This window comes from Molossus molossus, unplaced genomic scaffold (genome assembly GCF_014108415.1).
Source record: "Molossus molossus isolate mMolMol1 unplaced genomic scaffold, mMolMol1.p scaffold_m16_p_22, whole genome shotgun sequence".
NCBI classification, from domain to species: domain Eukaryota; kingdom Metazoa; phylum Chordata; class Mammalia; order Chiroptera; family Molossidae; genus Molossus; species Molossus molossus.
The window spans coordinates 25540183-25562609 of NW_023425358.1; the positions used below are offsets into that span (position 1 = coordinate 25540183).

A 22427-nucleotide genomic window follows, 5' to 3' on the forward strand; every position below is an offset into this window, starting at 1 on the left:
GACCTGGCTCACAGATGTCTACTCCCAGGCAAAGGTGACTGTCTCAGCACCCAGGCAGGATGGCTCCTCCCTGTGCCTGTTGGGGTCCCTGCTAACCCCCCAGAACCAAGCACAGGGCTTGGCTTCTAGAAGGCACCAAAGGCCCTGGCCGGTTTGGCTCAGCGGTTGGAGCGTCGGCCTGCGGTCCAGAGAGATCCAGGTTCGGTTCCCACTAAGGGCACGTACCTCGGTTGCAGTTTGTCCCCGGCTCTGGTTGGTCATGCGGCTGGCAGCCACTCGATGTGTCCCTTCTACTTTGATGTTTCTCTCTCTCTCTCTCTCTCTCTCTCTCTCTCTCTCTCTCTCTCTCTTCCTCCCACTCTATCTGAAAAGAAAATTGAAAAAATGTCCTCAGGTAAGAATAAAATAAATAAATAAAAAAAATAGAAGGCACCAAAGAATTATGAAATGCATAAAGAAACATCAGCCTAGTACAAATAGCGGTGGTACTAGTGATCACTGTTCATGTTCACTGAATTTACAACCTGCTGGATGTTTAACAAACAATGACCCGTTTTATTAGTTTCTCTCTTTAAAGATGAGGAAATGGAGGGGCATGGTCTCTTTCATGGTTCCCCCACATAGAGAACAGGGCAAGGAGAGGAGCCCCCTGGGAAATTCTATTACACCAGCCACAACTGTCATCTCTTGAGCATCTTCTACATGCCAGGTTCTCTGCTCATGACTCGACATGTGTATCTCCAACCTACACTGTGACCCGCAGAAGAGACAGTATTTTAGGAAACCGAGAGACACGGAGTTGAAGTAACTTGTTTCCATGTAGCAGAACCAGGATCCAAACCTAGGTCCGTCCAAGTCTGAAGTCTGTGCTTAGCCATGACAGCAAACTGCCATCACCCTCCATCCCTGGGGCCAGCAGGAACCTGATGTTCAAAGAAGCATTGTGCCCCTCGCCCTCTAAGAAAAGGGAAAAAAAAGCATTTTGCCCTGGCTGGTTTGGCTCAGCGGTTGGAGCGTCGGCCTGCGGACCAGAGAGTCCCAGGTTCAATTCCCACTAGGGTCACGTACAGAAGAAGAAGAAGAAGAAGAAGAAGAAGAAGAAGAGGAGGAGGAGGAGGAGGAGGAGGAGGAGGAGGAGGAGGAGGAGGAGGAGGAGGAGGAGGAGGAGGAGGAAGAAGAAGCATTGCTATGGTCAGCTCGTGCTGGGCACTTAGGTCACTTGGAGGCCAAGGATTCCCTGATCAGTACCCAGTGTCACCAGAGAGAGGGCTCAGCTTCCACCCGATCCCCTGACCAAGACTTTGGTGCTGGCTGTCCATCCTCAGGGCTCAGGAATGGACAAGTGAGGAGAGAGAAGGAGATGATCCTCTCTGGAAACCTCAGTCTTACCTAAGGGAGAAAAATAAAAAGTCTCTAACAAAGAAGTAGAAAAGGAAGACAAAGACAATTGTCCTTGACAACCGGGTCAGAGATGATTGTTGCCAGGGCAACAGCAGAGAGGTGGTGGGGGGCATCAGACAGCAGAGGTCATTGGCTATATCACCTATGCTGAGTACTGTTCTACAGCGTGGTGAATAAAATCATGCGCTTTGTATATTTATCAAAATGAAAAGATGGTCATAATATTTATAGTGAATGTTGTAGGCTAAAAAACGTTATGGATAATTTGTTAGTTAAGACTCATGGAGTAGTTTATTGGTTACCCTCCCAATACCATTGCATACCCTCTTCCTCATTCACAGGGCTATGATTTTGTACTATTGAAAAATATGCTCAGCCCTGGCCGGTTTGGCTCAGCAGTTAGAGCATCGGCCTGCAGACCAGAGAGACCAGGGTTCGGTTCCCACTAAGGGCATGTACCTCAGTTGCAGTTTGTCCCCAGCCCAGTTGGGGTCATGTGGGTGGCAACCAGTCAATGTGTCTCTCTCACATCGATGTTTTTCTCTCTCTCTTCCTCCCTCTCTCCCTCCCACTCTATCTGAAGATAAATGCAAAAATGTCCTCGGGTGAGGATTTTAAAAAAAAAAGGAAAAAGAAAAAATATGCTCAGCCCCTGAGGACGAATTAAGACTTGTCTAAATCAGTCATAGTATGCCATCTATCTGACCAATGAGACATCGGGGCCATCTGCTGAGGGGCTTTCCGGAAGTAGTCCTCCTCCTCGTCTCCTAGTAGAGAGAAGGACGTGCAGAAAGAGCTCCTTTCCTGCTCTGGCTCCCTTTCCTTCCTCGTTTGGGACTCTCTCTTGTGAGGATGTGATTCTTGGAGCTGCGGCAGCTGCCTTGTGACCATGAGGGCAGTCAGCCTACACACCAGGGAAGCCAAGACAAAAGAATAAATATCTATGCCTTTAATGACATTAAACCATACAAAAATTACCTTCCTCCAGCCATCTTAGTAAATAAATAAACAAACAAACAAACATCTTTATGGCTCAAGCTACTTTTTAGGGTTTCTTTTTCCTCGTCACGCATAGTGTTCTTGGTTGCAAGACCCAGAAACCTTTTCCATTGAATCGATTTGGAAAAGGGACGACTGTCCCAAGGACACGCAGAGCCCTAAAGGGTAAGATGCGGCTGGATCATGGGAACCATCTCTGAATTCTCTCAGCTGGGTTCCTCTGCTCTCCCTCTGCAGACCACCCTCCTCGGCTTGCAAGCCCACAACACAGGGGAGTGGCGCCCGTTCTAAATTCCCACCTGCTCCATCTCGGGGATCAGCAAGATTGAGGCTAGAACCCCTTGGTCTCCAGTCCAAGTTCCCAGTCCAGACTGGCTGACTCAGTGGGGGCCAGGTGCCCACGCCTGACTTAATCAACCATGGCCAGGATTGGGGTGTGCTGCCCACACATGGCTTCCGGGAGCCCGTCACGGAGCTACATGCGTGGGAAGACGGCCAGTTCCTAAGACTGGAAAGGGGATGCTCAGCAGACAAAAAAAAAATGTCCACTGTACATCCCAGAAGGATTCCACACCCACGTGTAACAGTGTTCACCTCTGTTTTCCCTCTCGACGCTTACCTGCGCTCTCTCTGCCCTACGGTAAGGGTGTACAAGGAACCGGTACGACTTGGCTGTGCCCCTGGCCAGCTCCACGACTTCACTCTCCCGCAACTCCGTTTCCTCGTCTCTAAAAACGAGCAGCCTCCTCCCTGTGTTCAGCGAGTTGCAGAAAGGATTCAAGGGGATACAGCAGGTCACCAGAGCAACATGCTAGCAACTGGGAGGTGTTTATACACTGGTGTTTATATGCAGGATTTGTGTGTTTCTCTTTTCTCCCCCATTTGGCTGGTAGCCCTAGACATGTCCACCTAGAACCTATGGATGTGACCTTATTTGGAAATAGGGCCCTTGCAGATGTTACCAACTTAAGATGAGGTCATATTGGATTCACATGGGCCCCAAATCCAATGACTGGTGTTTTCATAAGGAGAGAGAGGGGAGTCTAGAGACACAGACATGTAGGAAAGACAGTCATGGGAATTCAGAGACAAAGACCGAGTGATGGTGCCACAAACCAAGAAACGCCCAGGACCCCCCGACCCTGGCAGAGGCTGGGAGAATTCTTCCCTAGAGCCTTCGGGCGTGGGGGGGTGCCCCTCTCAATGCCTTGATTTTGGACTTCTAGCCTCCAGACTGTAAAAAATAAATTTCTGTTGTTTTAAGCCACCTGGTTTGTAGTCATTTGTTAGGACAGCCCCAGGATACGAAGAGTGATTAACATAGTACCTTGCACATGATCAATTCTCAATAAATGTTTGTGGAGTAAGAGAATGAATGAGTGAGTGAAATGAATCGGAAACAGAGTCTGACAGGGCTTAGCTAAATAGCTGCCACCTCTTTGGCAACCACGGCTAATGTTCAATGGTCTCTCCCAACCCTCATCCATCCGTCCATCCATCCATCCATCATCTATCATTCACAGTCATTGTGTTTCTGATTCCGCCAGATACTAGGCACTGGAAAAAATCCCATTTTCACTAGAGCAAGGAATGGGGAACTGGTCTCTTCTCCAGTCCCCACCTCCCCGTGTACCTATGTTTTGATCAATGATGCCCCAGAAGCCACTCAACCATGTTCACCCAATAAAAGGAGAGAAGAAAATTTAATAAGATTCTAAATTGCCTTCCCTCGCATTCAAATTGCTTCATATATTATGTTCACAATAACTACTGTAGTTCCTATTTTTCCTCAAGCACCCCCCCCCATCTGAGACAAGTTCTTGTGTTAATGAATTCTAGATTTTCATTTAATAAATGTGGCATGGGGAGCTTCATTATTTGAAACTTCATCAATCTCAAGCAGACACGTAAATGCCCCCTTTCTAAGTACCTGGGATCAATAGAGCATGATTCTCACGTACTCGGGCCCTACGCACTGCCACCAAGAAGAATTCAGTAATTGAAACGACCTTATAAATCAATACAGCCAAATTGAAAACTCCAAGAGAACTCCACATCATTCACCGAGGTGCTTGTTAAGACTTCTCTTTACTTTCAGAGGGGGAGAAAAACACAACACGGGGAAAAGGTTGGAGAGGAGGCGAAAGGAAACAGATCTTTCTATTTAATTCTAATCACTTGGCATAGCTGGTGGAGCTTCTACTTGGCGTGTGGATTTAATTTAGTTTTGATGACTTGTCCTGATTATTACTTTTTTGGTCTTTGCCTCTATTCAAACATAAGGTCTCTCCTTTCCCGACCACATAGAGATGGTCCCGAGTCTTCTCCAGGGAGGCGTGAGAGAAAGACAGGATTCCAATGTAGCCATGACGCCCACCATAAAACAGGTATTCAATAAGTGTTGTAGATTGCAGTTCAATTTCATTGACCCCAGTGACTGCTAGCCTAGGAGCTTTGAAGAATGGGAATAGACCGGATCCCTTCCCTCTGTTCCCCTACACGTCCCCCTTGCCTGACATTCTCTACCAGGGCTACAAGAGTCGAATGAAACCGAGTGTCCACAGGACAGTTGGGGTTGTTTTCTTTTTACCCCTCTGCCCATTTGCTTCCCGATGGCAGTGATAAAATCCGTGTCAGTAGGTTGCAAAGTGCTCACCCTGCGGGGAGAGGAGTAATGTCAGTTGCTGGCAAGGCAAATGCTTGGATGTTTTGGAGACAGCTCAAACACAGCCTGCACAGACCTACATTGATCATCTTCATCCCCACTCCGGACGCCCCCCCTCAGTGTGCCTTCCTTCCTGTCTCCATGCCGCCATTTATCCATGGAGCTCAACAGTCCCTCTGTCTCTCTCTACACCCCATCCACAGCCAAGTCCTCCTCTCTCTCCTTCCTTAGAGTCCTCTGGACTCCATCCCCCTCTTCCCATCTCCATTGCCAGCTCTGCTCCACGCCAGCCCAAGGGATCTTCCAGAACCAGCCAGTGTCCAGAGAAATGGAATGTGCTGATTGACTTAAGCCAATCAAAATCCATCCCCAGTGGTTGGGTGGTCAGTCTCCTAGGACCACAAGGAAGGTGAAATGAAAATCAGGTACTGTCAGTAAGAAAAAATGGATGCTGTGGGCCAGGGTCTACTTGCCTGCCAAATCCAGCCCTGTTTTTATAAATAAAGTTTTACTGGAACACAACCACATGCATCAGCAGCAGGGTTGAGCCGTTGCCAAAGAAACCCTATGTCTTGCAAAGCCCAAAATACTCTCAGGCTCTTTGCAGGGAAAAAAAAAAGGCAGACCCTTGCATGTAGGCAAACACAATTTCCATTGCAATAACAGTAAAAAATATATATTTCTTTCACTCCTTATTCCTTCTCTGTTGGGTGACATCACGACAAACCAGCAGAGCATCTGTAGGCAGGAGAATCTTCCCAGGGTCCATCAACTCCCACTCCATTGCCAAGGACCAGGCACGAAGCCCGTGAATTCACATCAGGCAGAGGACCGGGTCGAGAAGAGCTTTCATGGCTACTGGAGCGTATGGGCTCTGACTCCATTACCCACAGCAGAACTTCACCATTCAAAGATCAATGACGTGCAGCCTAGATGATGTCGGCAGCCAAAGGGCTGCGGATCCAGGTTTTTCCTCTGTGATAAATGGGGAGCAATCTCCAGGAGCTCTAGCCTGGAAGACAGCCCTCGTTAAATTACTTTATCGCCCAGCTGAGAGATGGCCAGCTTGGAGACATTGTACTCAGGCAGCATGCTAACTAGAGTGAGCATCAGCACACAGACCACACTTCCTCACTACAATAGACTCTCCCTCCTCCTTCCCACCAACGAGCAGAACTCCACCCTGAGACTGGCCTGCTGCTTCCATCGTGAAGATTAGGGGTCTGCTGAATATGCCCACCTTACATGCACCGGTCCGGCGGGGTCGCTGCTCACAAGCTTGTTGAGCGGCAGAGAACTTGTCCATCGCTGGCAGACCCTCCAAATGCTGGTGTGTCAAGCTTAAAAGAAAACTCTAGAGCAGCAGCTAAGTACACAGGCATCAGAAAGAGGCAGACAGGGGTCGAGTCCCAGCTCCTCGATTCACTGCTTGTCAAGGCCAAGTGTCTCAGTTTGAGATCCCTCGGAGACTTCCCCTGAGACAAGGCTTCTCACGCAAGTAGCTGATTCAGAAGGTGACCTCCTGAAGCACCAGCCGGGGACTGGGGACAGGAGGAACCAAAGCAGGATGTGTATCCAGGAAGCTACCAAGGTAGCTGGATTCTGCTGGAGACCCCAGCGAGCCAGCCAGTGTTGAACTGGCTAACAGTGGAACTCATCCAAGGACACCAACTCCTATAAGTCATTATTCGAGGGCTGCCCCCTAAGGCATCAACTCCATGGCAGGTCGGGCCTGCGGAACATGGGGACCCTGGTGGTCAGCATGAGCCCTCAGACAAAGAGCTACAGATTTGGGGGTTTGGAAGTTCAGCCTGTGGACCCTGAAATTGTAAGACCCAAGCGAGAGAGTGTGGAGGGGCATCAACAACACACCCTACAGCGAGCAACCTAACTTCTCTGAGACTCAATTTCCTCATCTATAGAATATAATACTATCCAATGTCATAGGGTTGCTTTGAGGGGTAAAGACAATCCCATAAGTTTAAAAATTCAACACACATCCAGCTGGTGTGGCTCAGTGGATTGAGCATCATCCCATGCACCAAGAGGCCACCAGTTCAATTCCCGGTCAGGGCACATGCCCAGGTTGTTGGCCAAATCCCCAGTGGGGAGCATACAGGAGGCGACCTATCGATGTTGTCTCTCATTGATGTTTCTATCTGTCTCTCCTTCTCCCTTCCTCTCTCTCTAAAAATCAATAGAGAAAAAAAAAATCCAGCACAGTACCTAAAGCTAGTAAGCATTCAACAAATGACAGCTCCCTTTCAAAGACCCAGCCTGCAGAATCGAATATGCAATGAATACCAGGCTTATCTTTTAATCAACTCTGAGCCCCCATCCTGTGGAGTTGGTGAGAAATTCAATCTCCATATTTTAAGATGGTCCTTCCACCTCTCTAAGGTCACACTGAAATCTGAGAGGTTTGACATGGGGTTCAGGAAACAAAGAATAGGCCTCTGGTCTTCAGTATCCCATGACCTCACTGGTGGACCATCATCCAACTCTACAGAATCATTTAAGTTTGGCCACAGGAATCTTTGTGGAGGCTGAGCCCCAATATCCAGGATTCAGTGTACCCCAGACATCCCTTCTGTGTTCCCCATCCATTTAAAATGCCTCTCCAGCCCGGCCCATATAGCTCAGTGGTTGAGCATCGACCCATGCACCAAGAGGTCACTGGTTCGATTCCCAGTCAGGGCACATGCCCAGGTTGTGGGCCTGATCCCCAGGAGGGGGCATGCAGGTGGTGGCCAGTTGATGTTCTCTCTCATCTATGTTTCTGTTTCTGTCTCTCTCCCTCTCCCTCTAAAAATCAATAAAGAAAAAAATAAATAAAATGCCTCCCATCCCAGCACCAGTGGGGCTCCATCTCCTCCCTAGGACCCTGTGATGGAGTGAGTCATGGCACCTGCAATGTTCCAGCCAACTTGCCTCTGGCGTTAGGGAGTCTCCCTCTGCTCTCCCTGCTTCCGCCTTTTGCCCCCCCAAAGTCATTCAACTCCCTCTCTTCCCCTTTGACACATCAGCCAATGTTGCAAATGAAAGGACAAAGAGAATGGATCGAGTTTCCTCCTGAAAACAACAAAGTGCCTGCTTGGAAAGGGGCTCTGAGCTCCTGGAGCTAGTAAGCATTACCATCCCAGGAGCCTGCAGAATCGCCTGGGCTGCACATCATTGACCTCCGGTGACAGGCGCTGGAGTCCGAGCCCTGCCCTCTCCTACAGCAGTCCTGAAAGCTCTCTGAGCCCAGTCCTCTGCCCGATACAATCGCACAGGCTTTGTCTGGAGCTCACTGGCTATGGAGCAGGTTTTGACTCTCCCGGGGAGGGTTCGGCCCGTAGATGACAGCACTTCCACTTTGTCATGAGGTCTAACAAGACAGAAGAGGAAAGAGAGGAGGAAACAGGCATTTATTGAGTACCAAAGCAGCAGACATCACGTCTGCCTACCCAGCGTTCTTGTCCCCTTTCCGAACTGGATCCGGTACAGAGCAGGATGTACAAATAACTCTCTGTACAAATAACTCCCATCCATTCTGATTCTGTTCCTGTAGAAAACAAAACACAAATTATCATCTCAATGAGTTATTCTGACACATAACATTTTGTGCTAAATCAACTATCATCTCTTATCAAATTCTAATGTAAGCCAGTAGCAAGAGCCAATGAGCTAGCAGGAAAAGAATGGGAGAGAGAGCCCAAACTATAAATTCTATTTATTTGGGGTATGATCGGGGAGTTTTTTTTCTTTTGTAAATTGGAAACAAGTTAATTTCTGTAGGCGAGGGTGTCTGGTATACAGGAAGTGCTCAATACATGTTTGGCAGAGCAGACATGCCATTCTAAAGACACAGTCACACATTGCGAAACAGAGTCATGTTATCTCTCTGGGATTGGCCAGATGTCTAGTTTTTCAAAACAAGCAAAATTATTCCTTTTCTCAGAGGGATGGGAAAAAGACCCTCATCTCCATCAAAGGTATCAAGTGCATGAAAATTTAATACAGACCATCTGCGTCTATTTGGAGCATTTAGCATTTCAAAATGGTTCCACCTTAATTGCTATATTATGTAAGACTTTGCAAGTGTCAGAAACCCATTTCAAAGTGACTAAGCCTAAAGGGCGATTTACTGACCAACATAACTTGGAAGTTCAAGTGTGGCTTGATCAGGTGCTCACAAGACAACATCAAGACTTGGTTTGTTTCTATTTTTTTATTTATTTTATTTTATTTTATTTTATTTTATTTTATTTATTTTTTGTTGTTTTTTTTGTTTTGTTTTTTAGTACATGCCCCTAGCGGCAACTGAACCCGGGACTCTCTGGTCCGCAGGCCGATGCTCCAACCGCTGGGCCAAACTGGCCAGGGCTCTATTTTTTTATTTTATTTCATCTCTGTGTTGTCTTCACCATCAGATGCTCTGCCCAGCTGAGTGACAGAAGCATCTTGCTCACATCCCAGCCACCAGAGACTCCAGCAGAAAAAGAATTCCTCTATGTTAGTATCTCTCTCAGAAGGCCTGGAACTCATTCTGATTGGGCCAGCTCTGTAGTCATGTGACCTACCTAAACCAATCATTGTGGGGGGGAATCTAATAAGTGCTCTGATTGGCCAGGCCTAATGTTACCTTATCCAGAGAACCTAAATGGGGCTAATCCAACCCCCATTGACTCATAAGATGTTACCAAAAGAGAGGAAAGGGCCCAAGCTGGTGTGGCTCAGTGGCTGAGCATTGACCGATGCACCAAGAGGTTGCCAGTTCCATTCCCAATCAGGGCACATGCCCAGATTATGGGTCTGATCTGCAGTGCAGTGAGGGGCATGCAGGAGGCGGCCAATTGATGTTCTCTCTCATTGATGTTTCTATCTCTCTCTCCCTCTTCCTTCCTCTCTAAAAGTCAATAAAGAAAAAAAATTTTTTTTAAAGAGCGGAATGGTATGCCAGCCAGGCATACATAACTCATGCCACTGCAGGATCCCCAGCTGTCATCTGATTTTCAAGGGGATCTACGTGAAAGGGTCAGTAATGTGTTAAAGGGTAAAGGTAAAAGTTTGCAAAAGGCAGAAACTGTGAAAATTGTGTTGTTTGCATGACCTTTGCTCAGCCTTCTGTTGAGTATGGATAAGGATTATCTGGATTATCCGCAAGACAATGAATCACCCAGCAGATGCAGGACGAGATACCAGACCAGTCCAACTGCACAGTGGACAGTGGGCCAGGCAGAGTACGTCAGCAGCAACTGCCGGAAGCTAGAAGCAGAGTATATAACCTACACCCCAACTGTTATTCGAGGCTGAACCCTTCTCGGCTCAGCCCGCCTGCACCCAGGCACATGCAATGAAGCCATGTTGCTCTATATTGGCCTCGAGCTGTGGATGTGATCTCCCGCTGGCTCAGACCTTTTATTATGATCCCCAAAAATAATCATTTGGATTTTTTTTTTACTCTTTTTAATGCTGAAGTCATACACATTCATTGTAATAATTGCTTGTACTTTATAGACAAAGAAATGGGGGTTCAGAAAGGTCAAGTAACACCCAAATGTTTGATCTATTCAACTCCAAAGTGTTGGGGGAGAGGGGGTTCTTAAACATCTGAGCAGATCTGCTCACCGCCTTTTCTTACAAAGTACATCTTCAGTCCCAGGAGTAATTTGTCCCCGCTCTGCTACTGTACAGTAGTCCTCCCTTATCCACAGTTTCAGTTACCTGCGGTCAACCATGGTCTGAAAATATTAAATAGAAAATTCCAAAAAATATACAATCCATAACTTTTCAATTGCGCACCATTCTGAGTAGCAGGACGAAATCTCACCCTGTCCTGCTCTTCCCCACCTGGGACAGGAATCATCCCTTGTTCAGCTTCTCCTCACTCTCTGCCATTATTCACTCAGCCGCCGGCTGGGCTTTTAGATCAGCTCTCAGAGAGACAGAGAGAGAGAGACCACAGTCACATACTTTCCACTGCAGCATATTGTTATAATTGTTCTCTTTTATTAGTAGTAATTGTTTTATTTCGTACTGTGCCCAATTTATAAATTAAACTTTATCAGAGATATGTATGTGTATAGAGGAAAAAGCATAGTATATATAGGGTTTAGTACAAGCCATGGTTTCAGACATCCACTGAGGGCCTTGGAATGTGTCCCCCGATAAGGGGGAACTACTATATCCACAAACCAAAGGAACCAGACAGTCCCTCTCCCTCACTCCCACCTGCCAGGGAAAGCAAACTTCAGGAGCCCATTTGCAGCCACCTGGACGGGGAGCTGATCCCTGAGCCAGTAATTCTGTGATGGGCTAATACAACAGAGTCACCTGGGCACTTGTTATGAAGGTGGATCCCTGAGCGCTCCTCCACACACCTGTGAAATCGGAGTCTGCCAGGCTGCGGCACAGCCTCCAGGATGGCCCTGCCTCCCTGGGAGCCCTGGTATCCATCCCCTAGGGCATCCTTGCCTCCACCTTAAATGGGCCTGACCTGTTGTCTTAGGCTGCTATTACAAAAATGGCGTCGACTGGGTGAATTAAACAACAAACATTTATTTCTCACAGTTCTGGGCTGGGAAGCCCAAGATCAAGGTGCCAGTGCTCGTTCCCTGGTGCACAGATGGCCGCCCTTTTGCTGTGCCCTCACCCGGCAGCAAGTGCAAGGAGCTCTCTGGGGTCCCTTTTATAAGGGCACTGATCCCCTTCATGAGGGCACCACCCTCAGACCTAAGCACCTCCTCAAGGCTCCGTCTCCAATACCACCACGCTCTGGCCCTCAGTTCCCAGCTCCAGTGAACAAACGCTTGGATGAGAATACGCACCCCAACTCTCAAGAGCAAACAAGCACCTTTGGGGCTGGAGCAACCTAACCCCAAGTTTGGAAACAGATTTTTCTCCAACCCTGCAGGGCACGTTCCGCCAACATGCACAGTTTGCACTGGGTTCTCTTCAGAAGACTGACAGCTCCCTCTGCGGCCTCAGCATCTAAGTTTTCAGAGCCTCCCCAAGAACTATGCGTAGATATTTTTCTTATTTTCTGCCCACCAAGTGCTCACACCCAGAATGAAGGGATGGTCTTTCTCAAAGGTGAATGCCTGTCTCCTCCCATGTAATGTATTAAATTAGGGTGTTCCAAGCTCCAGGAAAAAAAATAACTGTGCAGGTTGACTCTGCTTCCAGCTCCTTATTAAATACGCATTTTTTATTTTTCATCCATTCAACAATATTTATTGAGTACCTAATGCATACATGTCTTCTAGTTGCTGCGGACACGGGTGCAGAAAGCAAGACAAGACTCCATAGAGATTACATTCTAATGCATATATGCATAGAAAAACAGCCTAAAAATATATTTTTTAATCCTCACCCGACGATATTTTTTCATTTATCATCAGACGAGAGAGAGAAAGAAACATCAGTGTAAGAGAGACACATCGACTGGTTGCCTCCCACATGACCAGACTAGAGCCGGGGACAAACCGCAACTGAGGTACGTGCCCTTGACTGGAATCGAACCTGTGACTCATTGGTCCTCAGGTCAAATCTCTATCCACTGAGCAAAAATGGCCAGGGCAAGCCTAAAAATATTTAAAGTGACAATGGTTATCCTGAGGATTGTAATAATAGCATATCATTTTTTTCTGTTTTGTGTTGTTTGAAATTTATCCATTTAAAAAAATCATGGGTTAGAATATTTATAGTTCTGGGTATATGCTCACAACATATTGCTACATGAAAAGAACTGACTACAGAAGAATATGCAAAGTATGCTATTTGGGGTAAATATTCTATATGTAGTGAGTGTGTGTGTGTGTGTGTGTGTGTGTGTGTGTGTGTGTGTGTTGCCAGTGGTAATTGTTGACTGGAGGAATTACAGAGAATTTTATTTAATTTTCTTTGTGCCCTTCTGTGTTTTCCAAGGGTTACGCATTGAGCACACACAACTTTTAAAAATGTGGGGGGTGTTAACAATCGATCGGAATTGCTCACTAGCCCTAAGTTACTCTATCCGTCGGTCTATCAGAATAGCTGACATTTCTCCATTAGAGTCCTTCGTTTTGAATATGTGTTCATGGAGGTTCCTGTTGAAATACTTACGAGGAGTAGAACCTCTCATCCCCTGGAAAACAAGCCTGAATAAGGGAATCTGGAAATGGATGGTCACTCTGGAGGGCAGGGGGTCCTGCCTGGCTCAGTGTGACGAGGACAGGAAAGGAAGGTGACGGGGGAGGTCCATGCCAGCGAGGTGGGGAGGAGGCAGCTGGCCCAGAGGGGGAAGAGGGAAGATCCCCGTCCTCCATCTACCCCACCGTCCCAACACACAAGAGTGAGCCTGGAGGCCAATCAGAGCTGGTGAGGCCTCATAAACAGCCTGCTTGCTAGGAGGAAAGGGAACCCTATTTCTGTGAGGCTTTATCGGTAGCGAACAGCCCTCCCCACGTTTCGGAAGCTCCAGCTGGGTCACATCACTCTCCCCGGCACAGCGGCAGAGCGAGCGTCACGGGGGTGCCCAAGGACTGTCGCCATCTCGTCTCCCTGTAGCATGCACGTATGCATTGCCCTGTTGTGGTGCTATCTAACAGAGGAGCAAAGTGTCCTCAGAGCCACAGGGAGACGGCAGAGGGAAGGGACGCCCAGCCAGCAAAGAGAGCGACGTTTCCTGGTGACACCCCAACACACACGCTTCCATCCACTGCTTTCACCCCGGCTGCACGGTGCCTGAACTCGAGCCCCTCCGAGCCTCCCTTCTCCAGGGCGCTGGGATCCGGCCGACTCGGGGGCAGGGGTGGGACATGATTTAGCCGCCGTCACTTAACCAGACAGCAGCAGAGACGGGCGATGACCCAGACCTCTGACATCACTTCGGTCTGAGTCTCTATCACAGCTCATTCTCCTGCCCTCCCAGGGATCTGAGGCACAGGAATATTAATCATCATAGGAAGGTTCATGTTAAAACGGAATTGGACCTAAACTGAGACAGACAAGTTCAAGTCTACCACCCGTACCCCAATCTAACCTGTCAGCAGCTTCTATCAGCTCTTCCTTCAAAATATATTGGGGATCCAGAGCTTCCTTCGAACTGAGGCCACGCCCAGCCAAGGCAGCCGCCTCCTCCCCACTCGCCTGGTTCCCACTGTTCCCCCTCACTGGTGTCCCCATAAAGCAGCCGAAGTCCTCTCCTTAAAACATAAATTGGATTGTGTCTCTCTCCCTGTCTTGGAGCCTCCAGCAAATGAGGTCTGTGCCCTTAAAATAAAACCTCTATTTCTCACCCTGATCTACAAGGCGAGACATGATCCATCTACACTAGACCTTGTCTCCTGTAGCATTCCCCTCACTAACCCTGACCTTCGTTCTATTGCTGGAAAAAACCAGCCCTCCCCTCACCCCACCCCGTGGCCTTTGCACTTGCTGTTCCTTCTCCCTGGAAGTCTCAGCCCCCACGTGTCTGCACAGCCGGCTCCTTCTCCCCCTCAGGTCTCAACGGAGATGTCACCTCCTCTGAGAAGTCCTCCCTGGGTTCATCTACCCCCCACCCCATCACTCCCATCTATCTTATCAGCTGGGTTACTCTTTCAAAGAATTTACCACCATCTGAAATCAATGTGGTCACCTATCTGTTTATTGGTTGATTGTCTTCCCAGGCCATGATACACGCACTACCAGGGAAGGACCAGGTCAACTTCATTCAAGCACCCAGTACATAGCAGGTGCTCAATAAATATCTAAGAAGAAAGGAAGGGGAGGTGGAAGGAAGGAAGGAAGAGGGAGACCTGTGTGGGCTCCTTAGGGGAACACCTCTGCCATGGCACCAAACACTTGAGAAAGAATTGGCTAACCAACAAGTCATCAGACCTGAAGCTGGTCCCACCCTGTCAGCACCACCGCAGTGGGTGCCGTTAGTCATTGGCATGGACCCCAGGGAGCCCGGTCACACTATATCCAGAACGGCCAGAGCCTCTAATGAGAAGTATAGAGACCAACAGCCGTTTTCTCTTTGAAGCTTGTATATCGTGAACATTCTCTTATCTGTGGCCCCTCCCTGACTCTCTGTCTGTGCATGATAACAAGTCTGAGCAAAACAGCCAACACCTATAGAATCATGTCTCCGGGGTCTGGCCCTGTGCTAAAACGCTTCTCGTGCCACACGCCCACAGCTTCCTGTGAGGGATGCACCATCATCATCCCCATTTTACAGATGGGGAAGTGAGCTCCGAGTGCCCAAGGTCACAGAGCCGCTCACGCAGGCTGAGCACACAGCCTCTGCTTTCAGTCGCCACACGGGCTTTCTCCTGACACCGAGAAGTCTACCAGCTGGTTTCCGCCTTCATTTCCTTGACCCCGGGCCTCCGGGGTCCACAGGTGGCCAGACCCCAGGCTCGGCAGTCCACCCTGAGCTGGGGAGAGGGCCAGTCCTGCCCTGCGCCAGCAACCCTGCCCCTGTTCTGGAAGGAGCAGGGGCCCAGGTCACAGCAGCCATGCCTGATGCCCCCAAACCCCACTTTCTCCCGCAGGCAAGGAGAAAGCAACACTGATTCTGCAGGCTCCCGGGATGGTAAATGTGCCCCTGTCAGGCAGGCTAAAACAAACCACTCCAGCACCTAAATCTAACAAACCCGGGAGGTGGCGGCGGAGATTGCTCCCACGAAGGCAGGGGCTAGGAGAGGTTTATGGGATACCAGCCAGAGAGGAATGGAGGTGGGTGAGCCCATTCTTCTGCCAACCCCAGATTTATATACTCCGGGCCTCGTTCACTGTCCTCACAGGACCTCGGGGACCTTCCGGCCTCCCCTCCTAGCCTTGGGGAGGTTAATCACACAAGGAGAGGCGGCCACATGTCGGAGTATCGTTGTGGGTGTGCCTGTGTGTGCTTGGATGTGTGTGTAAATTGTGTCTTTGTGTGGATCAACTTCAGCGGGTTTGTGTGTCTTTGTGGGTGCATGCGTTTGTGTTTCTGTCTTTGACTGTCTTTGAAATATATGATATCAGCTTCCCTTTCAAGTAGCCTTTGGGGAATTAGCCACAAGGTCCACGTTCCTCACCCCTACTGAACCCCACCGAGCCTCATCGTCCCTGCTTGGATGACAAGACACCTTCTCCCCTGCTGACCACAGAGCAAATCTTGGAGGTGATTTGGGGTTCTAGTCAGAGATAAATGAAAGTCTGTGGTTGTGATAATGCTAAGAAAATGAGATGGGTGGTCCCAAGCTCCTAACTAAAGAATATTCTCTTTTCGTCTTGCAAGTCAGTTCTTGTTCAGGGCAAAGATTTTAAAATTCTGTATCTGTAATGTTTTGTTTTGCAACATATGTAGCCCTTCAATTTTCTCTTCCTCTGCTTTTGTGACCTGGAAGCTACACAATGACATGGCAGCAACAATCAAAGCAGTTCGAGCCCTGGAGTCATTGCGTGGAGGACCATCACCCTAGAGGCTCTGACCCTCGTCGGAATTTGCGTAGGAGAAACAAAGCTTTGTTGTGGTAAACCACAAAGATTTCTGGGTTTGCTTATTACTGCAGCATTAGTCAACTTAGCCTGATTAATGCAACGCCTAAATCATCTTTAAAATACACCCACGTTGGGATACTTTGGACTTGACTATTTCTAAGGTCCTTTTTATCCCTGAGACATGCAGATCCTAACCTTTTATGTTGCATGACGCTAATTCTTTCCCCAGATTACATCACAGGAGTTTCTGTAAAGATTAAAACTCATCCTGACATCGCTACCTAACCCTCTGGTGTTGGAAGAGATACTTCCAAAGATGCACCGGGCCCTCCCAGAAGGGAGCTTTTGTTGTGTGAATCTTTTATATTTAACACCCACCCCAGGACTCGGCCAACTGCGTATCATCCTATGCTGGGCAACTGTTCCAAAATGAACCCAACCCAAACCCCTTCTCTCCAGATGTCTTTCTGTGTTTCAAAATCCTCCTGATTAAGGAAATCACTTTGAAATTACCCAAAGCAGAGCCCCAGAACTGCCCTTGGTTTCAAGAAGCAAGATGCCTAGAGGGGTTTATCCTGGCTCTTGCTCAGTTAAACTGGACACTTGTGTTCAACTGGAGTGTCAGGGACCTGGGTTCCAATCCCAGTGCTGGCATTTCCCAGCAGTGCGCAGTTGGACAAGCTACTTAGCCTCTCTGGGCCTCGTGTTCCTCACCTGTAAAATGTAGATAATAATAGGGTTGTCCTAAGAATATATAGAACATGAAACTAGTCCCTCAAGCTTACGTGAGAACAACACTTCATGTAAGCAGAATTGGGAAATGCACCTGTATTCAAATGTTTTTCCTTCCTAACCTGGCAAAGTGTCAGTGCTTTTGCCATTGGAGTCACTGGTTTAGATTAGAATTCTGCCTCCAGAAATAAACTTGACCTGAGAGAATAGTCCTTCCATTCACTCTTGGTCTCTAACTAAGATAGGCTTCTCAGGTGCCTCGGTTATGAGGGGTGGGAGGAGATGGGACAGAGGAAGAACAGATTTGGAGGAGGAGGTGGAGGAGTGTCCATGCTTGGAGATGTCATGGCCACGGAGGAGAAGCCCCAAGCACTAAGGGACAGCATGAAAGTGAGATATGAATCACTTTTCCCCTTGAGGTCCCCATTCTGCCTGAGTAAAATCCATACGATGTGTTGATGGTCTAAAGTGACTGTCAAAAAATGTAAAATGCAGTGGATTTGTGAGATGCTATCCTTGCCATCATCATTACTATGTGTCCCTCTCCCCATGAACACCCTTACAAATCCATCCTCTCCCTCAGTGCCCCCCACACCTTCTCCTTTTCAGAGCCCCATACTATGTGGCTGCATGAATTGAAACCCAACCCTCTTCCATTTGCAGCACTCTCCTGCAATCATTGTTTGTTTTCCAAGAGGGTGGCTGTTAATTCCTCTGTAGGTGAGAGCCTGGCTTTTCTTCCCTCTCTCTGCTGTCATGGAAACCAGCTCACTGGCAACGTGGTGTGGAAATAAGAACAATTTTCTTCTTTCACCAAGCAGAGGAAAGGCTGGAGCCACTTCAGGGCAGGTGGAGGGGACCTTGAAGTTGATTTGCTCTCCCTTTGTGAAAGAACAGCCACTCAGAAGATGCCAACAGGGGCATGTTCTACGGAGCCCTGGACCTGGCTTCAGCACCATGGAAAGCTCCCTGTGGAGTTAAAAGGTTGCGCGAGGAGGCTAGGTCACCTGGACTTCCACAGAAGGCAAAGCACTAAGGGTGGGGACTGTGCTGTGTTTGAGGGTCGCCAGAACCACAGAGAGGAACTTTCAAGTATCATTTGGTTCCCAGTACTGGAGCGCCATTCCTCCCGACATCGGAATCATTCTCTGCAGGGCAGAGCCCTGGTGTGTATTTTAACACATCGCCCCAAAGAATTCTGATGCACGTTAAGGCTTGAGGCTAAGTGATCTAGTGTCACACCCAATTTTTCAGATGGGAAAAATGGTTTAGCAGAGGTGACGTATATTCCCCAAGTTTAAGCAGAAAGTTGTAACCAGAACCTACATCTCCCAACTGCAAGATTTGTTTAAAACACCCAGCACTGCTCTGGATCCTACCTCCAAATCTTACCCTAAGGACCTCTGCTGGTGGCCCAATGCATGAGTTAATCATGCCTTAAATCATTCTGAGTTCTCTTTTTGAGGCAAATCTTCTTACCACCAAATTCACACTCATGTGTTGGCTGAATGTACTAATCAATTCATGTACTAATCAATGAACAAGCCAGTTCTCCTCAAAAATGGAGAACGATGTTTCCTAATGGAACTAAAACAAAAACTCACATTTGTTGAGTAAGTACCCTGTGCCAGTTACAGGGCTAAGAAATAGACATTTATTAGCTAAGAAAGTGATATTTATCGGCTCGAGTTTGCACAACAATCAGGTGAAACAGAAACTATTATCATCCTTAATGCAAAGATGAAGAAACGCAGTGTGGACAGGTTGAGTAAGTTACCCAAGGGTTACACAGCTCGTGTGGCAGAGCTGGGGTTCAAACCCAGGTGCGCTCCATCCAAAGACTGTTCCAAGCCACATTCTCTGGGTGTGCCCAGGAAAAGACACTTGTCCTTATGAATGGCCTGTGCGCACCAGAAGGTAGGTTAAACAAAAGAACATTCAGGCCCTTGAGATGTTTTTGGTTACTAGCCAGAGCCTCTGCACGGGGGTTCCCAAAGAAAGGTTCGATTTGTTTGTTCATTCATTCATTCATTTCTTCATTCTGCAAATATTTGCTGGCCACCTGTTATGTGTCAGGCCCTATTCTAGATACTAGGGTACAGTAATGAACATAACAGACAAGGTCCCTGCTCTAGTCGTGGCAATCAGTAAACAGTGAACAAACAAAGAGGTATCACAATATTAGGCAGTGATGTGTGCTAAGAAGAATACGGTAAGGTAAGGGAATGGAGAGTGACAGGATCTATTAGGAAATAGCAAAGAAAGCCAACAACACACAGCAGCTGTGTCTTCAAGAGCCCCAAACTGGCAAAAAAAAAATGACACGGCCGGCGACCCACTGTTTGACAGCAACTACCAAACTTTCTGAGTGATCGTCTCCAGCAGACTGGTCTTCTCCTTTCACAGAGTTGTCCACGTATAGGTGGAAATAGAACCTGAGAGGTGGAAGCGAGGACGCCCTCCCCTGGCCTGCCGGACCTTGCTCCTGGGTGACAGTGCTGTGACAGCGAGCTGGTCAGGAAAGCATGCTCAGGCGCAGAGGTAAGAACAGGGGCTGTCCATCGGCACTGGGTGAGCTGGGGCTCTCTGGATGCAGGTGACAGCAGCCTTCCAAAGGACACTCTGCTTTAAGGATACAGAAGTGTTTCAAGGAGCCCAGGGTGGGGACATGGCCAGACTCAAGAGAGACCCGGAGAAGCAGGTAGGAGGCCTTCAGGACACCTGCTTATCCCCACTTCTGCCCCGCAGCCTGTTGGCCTCTGCATGTGCACCACCCAGTGTATGAGACAAAAGATAAGATATCTGCCTACAGCTTCTGAGTTTCATACTTTTGCTCAAAGGCATCCCTCTGACACTGGTCCTTTCTAATCCCAATCTCAAATTCCCAGAGAAGAGTCTCTAATTGGCCCATCTGGGGCCAGGGTCTCCCCCTTGGGCCCATCAGCTCTGGCCAGGATGAGAGGAAATTCGCTGAACAAAGATGGCCACTGAGTACACATCCCAAAGAGCCTGTGCATCAGCGGAGGGTGGGGAGGGGGCAGGGAGTTCCCGGGAAGAGGGGAGTCAGTGTGAGCTAGGCAGAATCTCATAAACTTGCCATGACAATGATATAGCCAGGGCCCTACAAACAGAAAAGGTGAATGCTCTGAGCACCGAACACTTTGGTCAGGGAAGAACTCAAGGTCCATCCTGCTTGGAAGCCAGTGATGGATATGAGGGAGTTAAGCCAAAGCCATAAACTTTGAAAAGCACCCACCTCCACTCAGTAGTCATTGAAATGGCCTCCATAAAGCTCTGAGGCAAAATTATAGATCATCACTTTAATTGAGTGAAATTGTCTATACATTAATATTCATGTTTATTAGCGCAGCCAATTTTCCTCTTTATAGAAAGTGAGTGGGGGATCGTTTCAGCTGCGACTTACTTTTCCTCCCTTTGATTTCTGCGGGGGAGGTGGAAGAGAGTAAGACGCGGCTCTGGGAATCAGCCATCAACTGCTGAACGTTGGGTAATAATTAAGGATTTTTAATTGCTTTGACCTCTTCGAGGGGGCTGGCGAGAAGCAGCTTATGAATATAAAAACACACCCACGAGCCTCCAGGATTGGCCCTTTGGGCTGGATGAAAGCGGAGCGTCCAAGTGAGAGAAACGCCCACCCCACTGCCCCACCAACCTGCCAGGAACGGTAACAGCAACAACAGGAACAACCAAAGTTGCCATCGTCGGAGCCCAGGCAGGAAGAGGAGGGTGTTGTCCACACCAGGGCACTGCCAAGATGGGATAAGAGCTCAGGCAGGGTGACAAGGGCGTGCAGGGAAGATAGAAACGACAGCAGTAACGGAGGATCAATGGCTTCATTGATCAAATGGGTAAATATATGGAGAATAACAGCAGCAGATTTCTCTCCATCGGAGACGGGAGTTACAAAGATGAAAAGAAAGGAAACCAGCCCTGGCTGGTTTGGCTCAGCGGTTAGAGCATTGGCCTGCGGTCCGGAGAGACCTGGGTTCGGTTCCCGCTAAGGGCATGTAACTCGGTTGCAGTTTGTCCCCGGCCCTGGTTGGTCGTGTGGGTGGCAGCCACTCGATGTGTCTCTCTCACGTCAATGCTTCTCTCTCTTTCTCTCTTCCTCTCTCTCCCTCCCACTCTATCTGAACAAAAAATGGAAAAATGTCCTCGGGTGAGGATAAAAAAAAAAGAAAAGAAAGGAAACCAGAATGAACTCTACGGTGGTGGATTAGAATCAGAGGTACCGTGGTTTTCAATATACAGAAAGAAAACTAGAAATAAATATAAATGTAAACATGGATATGGGTGTGTGTGCACACACAGACACCTCCCCTGGCTTTGCCCTCGGGGCTGTGGCACCCCAGGAGCAATAAGCACACCTCACACCAACACCTTTGCCCGAGCTAGCCTCCGCCGAACAGAAGCAGAGCTCCTCTGGCAAACGGTTGATCCCAGAGCTGGCACAGGGAAAGAACAAGGTGAACCTGGAACACTCGGGGGCCAGAAAGCAAGGAAGCGCCCGCAGTACAATGGGGGTCAGAGCAAGGGACACAGAAGGCAGCTGGAAGGGGCTCTCACTGGCCAAAAGGGAGGCCGTTTAAGCATCAAAATAAACGGCAATAGTAATGGATTGTAACCCACTAAATAAAATAGCGAAGAATGAGTTCCTATTGATAAGAGTGAACGAAGGAGTCAAGTAAATGTTTGATGATGGTACTTAATAGTTTCAAAGCACCTTCCCACAAAAACACTTACTAGCGAAGTCTTACGGAGAGGGAGAGAGGACCTTCCCAGTGGGTGGCTTGCGAAGCCACCTGTCACATGACCAAGTGCACTTCCCCAGCAGTAGGACAAAGGGACACCGCCCGCCACCTGACCTGGGGGGACTCAGTGGGGACACAGCATGGCTCCTGCAATTTTTGCCACAGACGCAGGACTCAGATCTAATCACGGGGGAACACCAGACACACCCAAGCCGAGGGACATGCTACAACAGTCACTGGCCAGTCCTCTTCAAAAACGTCCAGGTCGTGAGAGTCAAAGTAAGACTGAGGAATGTCCCAGACTGAAGGAGACTCTGGAGACGGGACAACCACACGCATCGGGTGATACTGGGCTGGACCTTTCTACTGCAGAGGACATTGTTGGGACAGAGGGCGGACCTCGAATGGGGTCTGAGGAC

General features: G+C 48.4%; 1 long non-coding RNA gene across 2 annotated transcripts; it reads right to left on the bottom strand.

The window, feature by feature from the left end:
- Nucleotides 1-4625: 4625 nt before the first annotated feature.
- Nucleotides 4626-21011, bottom strand: LOC118640243. Of its 2 annotated transcripts, XR_004961343.1 has the most exons (4): nt 20910-21011; nt 10853-10985; nt 8515-8612; nt 4626-5057 (listed from the first exon to the last, which is right to left on the bottom strand). It is a non-coding gene; the product is annotated as an uncharacterized LOC118640243 (long non-coding RNA). The 2 variants fall into 2 exon arrangements; XR_004961342.1 differs by lacking the exon at nt 4626-5057 and having other exon boundaries at nt 8464-8612.
- Between the last annotated feature and the right edge of the window lie 1416 nt (nt 21012-22427).